A 12,474-nucleotide genomic window follows, 5' to 3' on the forward strand; every position below is an offset into this window, starting at 1 on the left:
TTTAATGTTTTAAATATGTGAGATTGGATGGAACGAGAAATTTAGCAAAAGAAAATTAGAGAGATGACAACATTTAGTTCATAATTTTTTATTTCTTCTTTGCCCCCTTTAACGGCCAGAACCAATATTTTCTAATTTAGTAGACACAAAACAGAAATTTTCACATGTAAATGCACTTCAATCTCCCAAACAGTATACTTTTTTTTCTTAAAACAGAGACCCTGTGCTTATGTTTATGCCACAGCTATTGTAGTTACAGCAGTGTTAACAAAACAGTATAGGTATAAAAGAGGATAAAATGTGGTAAAGTGCATGTAGTGCAGAGATGTAGTACATTGTAGTTTACCAATTCAAAGTTGTAGTGGCTGCATATGGTTTCAATTTTTAAACTAGGGGCAAGTACAGAAAATTTGTGCAAAAATTGCTGGAAATGCTTTGTCACTTCCTGTGAGTGGAACAGACTGCAAAACAATTTTATTTTTCTTTTGTCAACAACTAACAGTTAACAGTAAACTACCAATCCCATTAAACCTTATGTAATGAAGTACTGATAATATGGCTGAGAATAAGTGAGTTAAGCTACGTACACACGTCAGATTTTTATCGCCCGATAATCGGCATCGGCCAATTATCGGGCGAAAATCTGGCGTGTGTACAGTCGGTGTCATCCATCGTCCGGACGACCGACCTGCCGGATCCACGGACGATGGACGACAGCCGATCCTAATGAAAGGGAAGGGGAGAGCGCGCAGCAGGGTGCCGCTCCGTTGCTCTCCCCCTCCCCTCTCCATAGAGCATGAACGGTGCTGTATGTACAGCACTGTTCATGCATCGTGCACTCCCTTGTCGTTGGAAAGGATCGTGAAAGATCCTTTCCAATGACAAAAATTGGAAGTGTGTACGCAGCTTTAGAAAACACAGGAGTTTACTCTAAAGAAACTACAAACTGTAATCTTTTATAATTCACACATTGTGACACTGAAACCACTGGATCACCTTGAGTAGGGTCTCCTGCTCACTGTGAAGGTAGTTAATGGCTTAAACGTGGATGGTGGAGAGGTTAATCAGGATGAACATGTAGGGAGCTGGGTTATTGTAGTTAGAGGGACTGGTAGAGGCTCCCAGGAAAGAAAGGCCAGCCCTGTGTTTGAGCACCCTAAGGAATCTGCAAAGCTATGTGAAGATGTGCAGGTGGCAGACCCAGTGGTGGCATGCCTAGATGTTACTGCTACCCCTAACAGCCGGGAGAGCAGCACATCTAGTAGGAGTGGGGAAGGCAATGCTGGAAGGCATAGACAATTGGTTTTCATAGGAGATTCTATGATGAGGAGAACTGATAGAAGAGTTTGTCACCCAGATCGCTTCAACAGAATGGCTTGCTGTCTCCCTGGCGCAAGGGTTCAACATGAGGTGGAACCTTAACCGAAGCAATACACACATACTTGATAGCATATATTTCCCGGCAAAGGAATGAAATGGAATGCAGTAGGAATGCAGTACAGTTGGATCACCAAGGGGGTGACAGCTGACCAGGTTATAAAGGACCAGGTTATAGAAATGTCCCTGCCTTAGATTGATCCTGTGCTGTGGGAGCATGATCCTGTGTAACCTGATGTTGCAGCTGCAGCAACAGTCTGTGTATTTCAGGGAAAGCGTATCAGGAAGGGGCTACATTGGGCAAAACGTGTTGGGTACTACGGTCTTACGTATGCAAATCTGTGCAAGTAATTACGCATATGGATTTGATACAATGGCTACTTTCTAGTTCATTTATGACCTAATTTACTAACACTGACTCTACTGTAAGAATAACAATCAGTGATTTTTTTGTTCTTTTTATTATGAGAAAGTATCAATACAACCTACTGTTTGCCAAAAAAACCCTTCGCCTTGTCTCCTTCCCACATATCTGTATCGAGCGTTGGCATCATAGCCCATCTGAGGCTATATCTTACATAATATTATTGATGTATACTCTCCTTATATTTACCTATTGTCTATGAGACTTAGTCCAATGACCCCATTATTTAATCATCCAAAATTTACCCCAGCGTTGGCACATGTCAGGTTCCTGTTTCGGAAAACCCACGTATCAGGCAGACTCTACACCAAGGAGCTTTACCTCCCCTTAAAACTCTTCGGATACCTCGAGAGCTACAAGGTTTAGCTTAGCTGGCTTATGGTCAATTGCAAGCATATATTCGCACTTTACAACCAGCCTCTAATCTAGTCCGAGCACCCACTCCATTTGAGCAACTTCTCTTACAATCAGAGAAAGTGACACATGGTGTAGCCCAGGGGTGCCCAACACGTACCCGTAGAACGCAAAGACAACGCGATGAGGTTTCGCGGAGCCCTGTTTTTCAAAATAAACCCTATCCCGCACAGGAGTGATTAAGTCCAAATACTGTTGTTGGTAGACCATTTTGACTTGGTCATTTTAAAAGTAGCTCGCAGACCAAAATTGTGGGCAGCCGTGATGTAGCCTATTTCCATAACATTTTACTAAATGATAGATAGGTATTTATTTCGATCAGTCAAATAGAAAAATCTTCTACACTGACACATAAGCTGCCTAGATCCAGTAAAGATCAGGAAAGATTATATAGGATACTTAGTAGATGGTACAGATGCCCAATGAACATTCATAGAATTGATCAGACATACTCACCTAAATGTTGGAAATGTGATCATCCCCAAGGTTCTGTGTTACATATTTGGAGTTCTTGTCTACCCATCCACTCTTTTTGGAGGAGAGTCTTTGACCTACACAATCAAATATTGGATTCAGATGTATACCCACACCCTACTATTACTCTCTTAGATATTTTACCTGGCCCCCTCAAATGAATCAAGAAAGGTCTCCTGCATCATTTTATTACAGCAGGGCAAAGGGTTATTGCTCGACATTGGGGTACAGCTGTATCCCCCTCTATGCCAAAATGGTTTTGTTAAGTGAATGAGACTGAAGCCATGGAACACTTGGGACTATTACAAAAATCCTCCAGAGATTCAATCTTTTTTGAAATTAATGATTGAATGAGGTGATGTGTATTTACATCTATTAGTGGTATCGATTTGTTGAAGCTTTATGTGATTTTGCTAAATATTTTGGACTAAGTAAATGTTTATATACCTTTAAAACTTTGGATATTTAGATGTGACAATTTACTCCAAGGTGAACCTTTCTGTTTAGATATAACTTATCCCCCAAATTACTGGTTTAAAACAAATTTATATATCTTACATGCATATTATGTGTTGGCTTTAATAGACTGACAACGGTTGTATTTTTACTATTTATTTTGTTACTCATCTTTATGTATTATATTACAATCCTGGTATATGGCTGTATGTGTATTGCAGCGGTTGTTACCCTCCCCCTTACTCTTTCCCTTCCTTAAGCTACATACACACTTCCAATTATTATCGTCGGAAAACGAACGACGAACGTTCTTGCACGATATATATGAACGATCGTATAGCACCGATACTGCACATAGAGGTAACGACACGATCGTTCGTAGATATTGTACACACAATAGATACGATCGTTTAAGCGATAGTTTAAGCTCTGGATAAGGAAAAGATTCTTCACTGTAAGGTCTGTGCAAATGTGGAATAGGCTCCCTCAGTAAGTAATTTCAGCAACTACTATAGATTGCTTTAAGAAAAAGTTGGATGCTTTTCTAGTAGCACAGAATATAACTGGGTATTTAAGCTTTAAAGTAAAGCCCAGCCATAGTTATACATGAATGCTACTATACTCATTAGAAAAAAAAACAAGCATTTCTGTGCATTCCTTTTCCAAAATATTGTCTTTAAAAAGAATTTGTTTTCTCCATATGGACTAAGTTTACATACATATGTTTGTGTCTAAATAAAGCAACACAGTGAGATAAGCTAGCAAGGCAGCTGTTGGCATCTGCAAACTATTTCCAGAATGTTCTGGGATCACCAAATCACAGCACACCACTGTGCAAATAGTGTGTCAATCATAATATCTTCATGTTCTGGCCTGCCTCATGCTTTCGTGTAGGACACTGGAGTTGCATTTGTATTTTTGAGCCAATGAAGTGGCGAGGGGGGGATAACTTGCTTCAGAATGCAATCATGCCATTTGTAGTTGGCATTTACAGTTTTTTTTACAGGTGCATGATCTAATAATCTAGAATCACCTAACTCGTTAAAGCGGGTTTAGAGTTCTTTTTTTTAAATAGAAAGTTGCATATTCAATGGAATATTGTCAAAATGTAAAGAATACAGTTTTAGCCAGAAATAGTTTGCCACATTCAGTTGGACTTGTTCTGTGATGTTTAACACCATGTTAAAATATATTGTTCCTACACACTAAGACATGAATACCTAACATGGTTGGTTAACTGTAAATGCACACCTGCTGACTGTTTTGCACGTACAGTCTGTATAAACACATGATATCTGTCTACATACCTTCTCTTTTAACAGAATGCATGAACTGACAGCACTCACATAACGTAGAATTACGGAATATGTAAAATGACAGACATTTTTAAAATCCATTGAATTCATCTGCTCAATAGAATGTTAAAATTAATTATATTTCTACATAACACTTTTTCTTTAAAAGTGGTAGGTTAAAATTAGGGACACATCTTTTGCAAAGTAGGCATGGTGAGATTAGAAAAGCGAGACACCTTCAAACAACAACATAGCAAAAAACAAAAATTGTGATGGACACAAAACAATGAAAGAAACTTAGGGAGAAAAAAAACATTTGAAATATGTACAAAGAAAACAGAGATCACAATAATTTTAGCTACTGCATTACAATACAGTAAAAAATAATCATCAAGTTTAAAAAACAAAAAAAAAGACACAAACAATAAACACAAAAAAACATTAAGACCATGAAAACCAGCAAACCCTAGACCAAAGAATTCCAAACTGTGTTCACCATAATAGGATCCCATAATAGACAATGTTTTCAGCATACCATCTGTGGTAATGTATTCATTTAACTCATTTAAAAGTAGACAGCTGATTGACAGACAGGATAGATAATATTTTAAGTCCTCCAACAAATATTAATTTTAAACTGCAGACAGTGGCTAGGCTCACCTACTAGATTGTAAGCTCTTCGGGGCACGAACGATTTTTGCCCAATCGATCGTTCGTCGTTCGTTTTGAACGATAAAAATTGGAAGTGTGTACGCACCTTTAGGAGAGAAAACTGTTTGTCTAAAGAAAACCAGGCACTCCTTATCTTCTGACTATTACCATCCCAACAATAAAGCAGGATAGTTCCAGCATCAGCAGAAGGGACTGGGAGACTAGTCAGGGTTGAGTAAAAACTAAATGGAGCACAGTGCAGAGATATCCCCAATGAAAATCTGTTCCACAGAACTCAGGACCTCAGACTTGGCCAAAGGTTCAATTTCCAATATGACCTGGAGAGGCCTGAAAATGGTTGTCCACCAATATTCCCCATCCAACCTGACTAAGCTTGACAGTATAGTCAGTACAATGGCTGAATGTGTATGGTACAGTACAACCCAGGTGTGCAAATCTGGCTGGCTGCATCATACCCAAAAAGACTTGCTGCCAAAAGTGCTTCAACAAAGTAGTACGTAAATGTGATATTTCAATGTTTGTATTTTCTTTTAATAAATGTACAGTTGTACACTGTTTTCTGTCTATCAATATGGGGGACTGAGTGTAGATGAATGGAAAAAAACATTGTAGCTTTAGGATAAAACATAACAAAATTGAAAAAAAGTAAAGGGGGTCTGAATACTTATTAGCTTAATTTGAAAACTTTCTGATGCTACTGTATATCCAAGACCTGAGAAGATATACTACCCCTGTTGTTCACTCATAGGCTGCATGTCCAGCAGTCAAGTTAAATCCTGAAACTTCAGACAGATGTGCACCCAGAGACCAGCCTTGCCTTGTGGAATAACAATAGGGAGTTGACAAGGACCCAAAAAAATATTGTTACATTTACTAAGCATCACTTTTCGAAGTTTTGGAATGATGGCAAATTATAAGATGGCAAACCATAATTCATAAAAAACTAAACACTCTAAATGGTCTCCTAAACAAATCTATCTTGGAGATATATGGGACAGAACAGTTTTTATCAGCATTTTTTTAAATTAGAATCTTTGACATTTATCTCCATACTATTTAAAAAAAATAATAATTTAGACAAGGCAAAACTGCTGTAAAAGCCTAAATTGCAAGGGCATTATACAACCTAACATTTTGTGTGCTATGGTGTAATCAAATTTAAGTGATGTGACTAAGAAAATCTTACCATTACCTGAAATATGGTTATTTATTTTTTCGAATCAAGATAAAATTTGGTCCAAGTGAGTACTAAGGACAACTCTGGACCATGGTCTGAACTTTGGCCAAAGGCACTCATATTCTTCAAAAGAATTGTAATCATGTATGTGGCTTAGGTATGTGTACATTGTTACGAGTTTACAAATATTTATAGTAAAGCAGGTCACAACTTATAGACAGCTGAAGTATGCAGGTACGTACAGGGTGCCCTGAAAAAAAACAGATCTCTCTTGCACTGATTTTACATAACAAGCAACACTGTCTAAATCCCCAGTGTCTAACTTGGTGGAACTTACTATGCAGCACTCAGGGACCCAGCAGACAGAAGTCTGAATTTTGTAAACTAAAAAAAAAAAAAAATTAACCGAAGGCAAAATATTCTTTAGCATGACTTCTTAAAGTTTTTCCCGTTCATTTTCCTTTGTCATTTTGTTCATTTTTGTTCCTTTGATATCCTATCATGTCTCTTACTGTGGAAAATATCAATGTGGCACTTTTTTAAGGCAAATACAGGAAACCCAGATGTGTAAAAATTGATTTGTAAGAGGGTCTATAAAAGTAACTTGACCACAACTGGTCTTGGTTTAAACTGCATGGGTACACACAGCCAGTTTGTCATTCAAATAAGCCAATATCATAGATGCAGGTTGATAAAAAAAACTGAGCTAAGAAAGGTTCACAACATTCCTTGCAGCAGAAAATGTCTGAGACTGATAAATCAGAAAAGACAGGCTGTCAAACCCAATTATTTTAGACCAACTTAAAAAAATGCTTCATAAACACACTAATAGACACTGTTTTGGTTAAACACACCAATTCCTAGCTCATATTAGATAGCAACATTGTTTGTTTTACAGTAAAAAAATAAAATGAAAAAAATGGACTAGTCAGCTGTCTAAAATTTGAAACACATATATGAGAGATATTTTACCAACCTTACTATTTTATTCATATAGTTACAAAGAGATAAGAGATAAACAAAGCCCTGATAGCTTGGTGACCTAATTTTCCTCTGATAGGCAGTACAAACCACACACTATCCACACTTTAAAAATGTTTGGGCAAAAAAAGAGCAAAAGCAGACTAAGTCACCTCTTTCCTCTATCCTTCTGTCAGCATGTTCTTGGCCAGTACAGCTTGATCAGAAAACTGACTACTACTAAACAGAAAAACACGAGCATGATATCAATACAGATACAGGCATATACAATAATTGCAATTTCCAAGATATTTTTTAACCGAATTGTTTAATAAATGCATTAAAATATTTTAAAATCTATGTTTAGGATTAAATCCCAAAGTAAATGAAAAATGGAACAGTTTATAACTATATAGGTTTAGCAATAAAAACAACCATGGCCTGCTTCAACAAACAAAAAAGAAATTCCGAAATATCCAATGCAAATGTCTGCCAAAACTTTTACACAAAAGAACGTATGCAAATATTTCCTTGGGTTTTTATCAAGTTATGTAACCAGGCTTTTATCCCAGTATTAACCATCCTTTGAACCCCTTATCAGTACACAACCACTGAAACAGTATCAACAACTGTGAATTTTAAGCTAATTTTAATCAACTGTATGAAACTTTGAAGGGTTAGGAAAGTCTGTAAACCATAACACTGGACTATTTGCTCCATTATAATGCACAAAAAAAAATAAAAATAAAACGTTAATCTGGCCAGTGAGCTGATAACTTATGTCCTGCACTTCAATCACTTCTCATTATCATTATATAATTTTATTATTATGTAGACTACATACCAGTGTTAATGAACAGCAGCAACTCATGAACAGGTCATATTCACAAAGTTGTTTTTCATGAAAATTAGAATACTTTTTGAAATTTAAATGTATGTGACCCTATTGTATTGAATTTTACAATATGCAATGGTTGGATACTTTTATGTCTGTATGCTTGTATTGTGTACCAAGGTTTCCAAAACTGCCCCTTCTTATAAAGCAAAGCACTTTATTTTCATGTAGTCACATGACAATGTTATATGCCCTCTGCATGTTACTAACATAGCAGTGGGAGAAGTAGTGGAAGGGTATGGTATGCATTGCCCATGTCACTGGATTCTTCACACAAGTTTTAGCTGTGGTAGCAAAGAGTCTGCTTTCAGGAGGTGTGGAACAAGAACTAGCTATGTACAGTCACCACAGAAGGTAAAGCAGGAGATGAGCTGCAAGTACTGACTACAGTGATACAGACATTCTGTATTGCAGAGTGCTGGTCAGGGACTTGTGGAACTGACCACACCAGTATGGATCTGCCTCTATGCAGGACTATATATGGATCAAAACAGATATTGCAGTACTACCTAGGCAAACAAAAAATGCAAAGGAAACATTAAACAATAAGTGTCTCAATACAAATCAGTGTTTAATGTTTAATTGCAAAAATATCACCAAAAGGTCACCAAAATTCATCCGGATAGTCAGGGGGACATGTAGGAACATGTCCCAAAACAGCATGTCATTTTCTGTAAATTAAATTAAAATATGGGAGGGGGGGGACATATTTATAGAGCTGATGGGAAAAATTGCATTAGAATATAGGTCATTAGCATCACAATATTTCCACAACAACAAGTTTTTGTCCCAGGTTATTCATCAATATTCCTTTAAACTTGTGACATTTTATTTTATTCACAAATCAAGGTGAAAAAAACTTTTTGTATGGTGCAGGGAGACACTACAACTTCAGGTAAAAACAGTGTGGCAAGTCATTACACAAACAACTTAAGCAACATGATTGGTGTTTATTTAAATAAAAAAATGGGTGAAGTCCCACCATTGTTAAAAGCAGAACTTTTTTATCAATAGAATCTGGCCAGGACCCACCCATAACCAGGCTCCTTGAAACATGGATGTCTAGAAAAGGTGGGGCAACAAATGCTTGCTGCTCACTCATGGCTACACTAGGCCCTTGACATTCCCCAAAGGAAAGGGGCAATAGTTGGGAGGGGAGGAGCGGTATTCCTACAACTGGCCACCAGCCAGTTTGGGGGCATGAGGGTGTCATTTTTTGGAATATGATTACTTTATAAATGGCTGATGGAATCATTGATGAGTCAAATAATTATTATTTTTTTTACACAGTATTTATATAGCGCCATCATATTACGCAGCGCTGTACAAAGTCCATAGTCATGTCACTCACTGTCCCTCAAAGGGTCTCACAATCTAATGTCCCTACTATGGTCATATGTCATTAATGTAGTCTAAGGTCAAATAATGACAGATTCTACAAATGTAGGTAAACTGTCCAGTACTGTGTTTAGATTTGAAAGACAGCAGAAGTCAACAAGTTAGGCTATGTACACATGTGCAATAATTATCGTTGGAAAGGATCAAGAAAGATGCACGATGCATGAACGAGTCCTGTACATACAGCACCATTCTGCTCTATGGAGAGGGGATGGGGGGGGCGATGAAGCGGCACCCCGCTGCGCTCTCTCTCCCTTCACTTTCATTACGATCGTCCATCATCCGTGGATCCGCCAGGACGGTCGTTCGGACGATGGACGACGAGCGCTATACACACGCCAGATTCTCATCTGATACCAGCCCTGAGCAGATTATCGGACAAGAACAATTGCACGTGTGTACCCAGCCTTAGGTTCCAGAATTTGCTTTGTTACTTGATGTGATTTCTTAACTATGGTTATTATGATCGAAAATCCGGATAAAAATACTAAATTAAAATGTTTTGTTTTTTTTTGTCGACAATGTATTTTTAAACTAGACAACACCAGGTATGGATTTTGACAGCACTGACCTAAACTACATAACAGGTAAAAGCTTCATAGGGCCAAACAACTCCAGCTGGGTTCACAAAGTCTACAGTGTTTTACATACCATTAAACATGTGTGGTTTTATAACATACTGCCAAGGCTAGTGTTATACAGCAACAGATAATCAGGTTTGTTGGTGACAATATTAGACAGATGACAGGATAATTACAGAGCTACAAAACATTCTTTGCATCTTATTTTAAAAGCACACCTGTATCTTATACCTGCCAATGCAGAAAGTCATAGGGTGACGGTTATAGCTAACATTGCAAAGCACTGTTATATAGTAACACTTTATAATATCTAATAAGAAAACGTTTTATATCTCATAACGATCATTAATATCAGCAACATGATTGTAGGATATCAATAGGAAAACACTGCTTCTGTACATTCGCGAGAAATTCAAACCCGACACATGGTCTTATGAGCTGGTCATATGTATTTCATGTATTGTAATAATGATTAGAAATACTACAGGATAATAAATCCTAAACCTGAAATATACGACACTCCCCCAATGCATGCCGTGTTACCCTGTCTCCATATTGCCACCATGCATTCTTTTCTATTGCCAGTTCGCTTCCGTGTGGATAACGTACGTCTAACCCCTTTACAATGCGGGAAAAAACAAAGTGAGCACTCACAGAGCCGAAGCTGAACGTCTTCTTATTGTAAATGTTGTGAACACCGTATGCACAGCAAGCACAGGCTGGTCTAGCCCACAATGGTCGTGCTTCCGCCTGTCTCACACGTAGTTACCTGTAATAATATGCGGGGGGAGGGTACAGGGGTGTGTGCAGCCACACAAGCCAGTCACATTATGGCCACTTATTTACCTTTACTGTGACAGCAAACGTAGTAACCCTTTCCATACCTATTACATCACGAACACGTAAAACAATAAGTAGCTTATTTTAGTAGCCTTCAGGAAAGAAAGCCTGGCAATAGCTCGGTCTGCATGCCCTATTGTCCCCATATATATATATATATATATATATATATATATATAAGTGATCGATAAACCCGAACTTTTCTCACTGTATTTTCATACAGTGAGAAAAGTTCAGGCTTATCGAAAATAGTAACTTTTTTTAGCCCGTACCAAGGTCGGGCTTATCGGTCAGGTGGTTAAAGAGGAACTAAACTAAAAACTGCCAAAAAAAAAAAAAAAAAATTATTTTCAATCCTTTTGCACATAACCAAGAGCCTCCCGGGATGCCTGGCATAGGTATCCCAGGAGGCTTTGGTTGTTGCTTTAGGGTGTTGCACCCAAATAAAAAACAACAACAGAATTTACACCTTACATAAAAGGGTTGTCTACCCTTTTATGTAAAGTGAAAATTCTAAGTTTAGGTACGCTTTGAGTCTTGATCACCGTGGCAATCAAAACTTAAGCAGAACCTCCCCAGATACCTACATCATGCATCCCGGAAAGCAAATGTCGGACATGCGCAGAAGGGGCATCTTTTCCTCCAAGGGGAAAGAGATGCCAAACTCACACATGTGCAGTTAGATCGGTTCTCTTTTTTTCCCCTTCACAGCAGCTGCGTCACCGTCGCGTGACGGAGCAAGACCGGAAGAGAAAGCAGAAGACGGCGGCACCCAACACTTCCTCTCTGCTGGGATGAAAAGGAATCCCAGGACCGAATCGCAAGAAGGACCAGTGCCATCGAGGGATTTGTGGGGTTGAAGGTAAGTGATTTTTTTGTTTTTAGTGTACTTCCGCTTTAATTATGGACAGGCCTGGCTGCCACTCCATTGAGCACACACACAGACAACCCCTCCTCCTCAAAGAAAAGGCATCCCGGTGTAGAATGACTTTACCTTCCCCTGCTTGTTTTGTGTACTCCATGAACGTCCTTGAGATTGAATGCAAAATAAATTAAATTACTTGTTGTGAGTTGCTTTACAGAGGTATTGGAATTGGCATGAGAGGAAGAAGGAGCCTCTTCATAGCTCATCATAAATTAACTCGTGTCTGGGGGTAAAAATAGGGAGGGATGCTGGGTCAGCTGTACAATATGTTGAACTTGCTGTGGTTGTGAGAAACAGACAGCACCACAATTTTGAAAGGGCAGACTTGTCTATACTTTGGCTGTCTGTGAAGCTCTATTTTAACTTTGTTGGGCAAAAGCCTTTTGGGGAGCGAATTGCACCTGTCCTCTACTGTTATTAAAAACTTTTACTTATATAGTGCCAACATATTACATACCACTTTTCAAAGACCAAATTCCTGTTACTAACTGTCCCTCAGACGGGCTCACAATCTAATGTCTACCATAATAAAATGTCAATAACACAGTTTGAGGCTAGTTTTTGAAAGGAAGCCAATGTTTTTTAG

The 12,474-nt window shown here is 38.2% G+C and overlaps 1 protein-coding gene across 3 annotated transcripts in view; it reads right to left on the minus strand.

Moving 5' to 3' along the window:
* PLEKHA6 (pleckstrin homology domain containing A6) overlaps positions 1 to 12,474 on the minus strand; it is a 161,327-nt gene that overhangs the window by 133,011 nt on the left and 15,842 nt on the right. Inside the window, exon 1 of one of the 3 annotated variants that reach the window (XM_072424608.1) lies at positions 10,778 to 10,886. The exons of the other annotated variants lie outside the window; for them this stretch is intronic. The gene's annotated coding sequence lies outside the window, so the exon portion shown is untranslated. Of the gene's footprint in view, positions 1 to 10,777; positions 10,887 to 12,474 lie in introns of those variants that run through there. 3 annotated transcript variants of the gene reach the window in all.

The sequence above is a fragment of the Pyxicephalus adspersus genome, chromosome 1 (genome assembly GCF_032062135.1).
Source record: "Pyxicephalus adspersus chromosome 1, UCB_Pads_2.0, whole genome shotgun sequence".
NCBI lineage: Eukaryota > Metazoa > Chordata > Amphibia > Anura > Pyxicephalidae > Pyxicephalus > Pyxicephalus adspersus.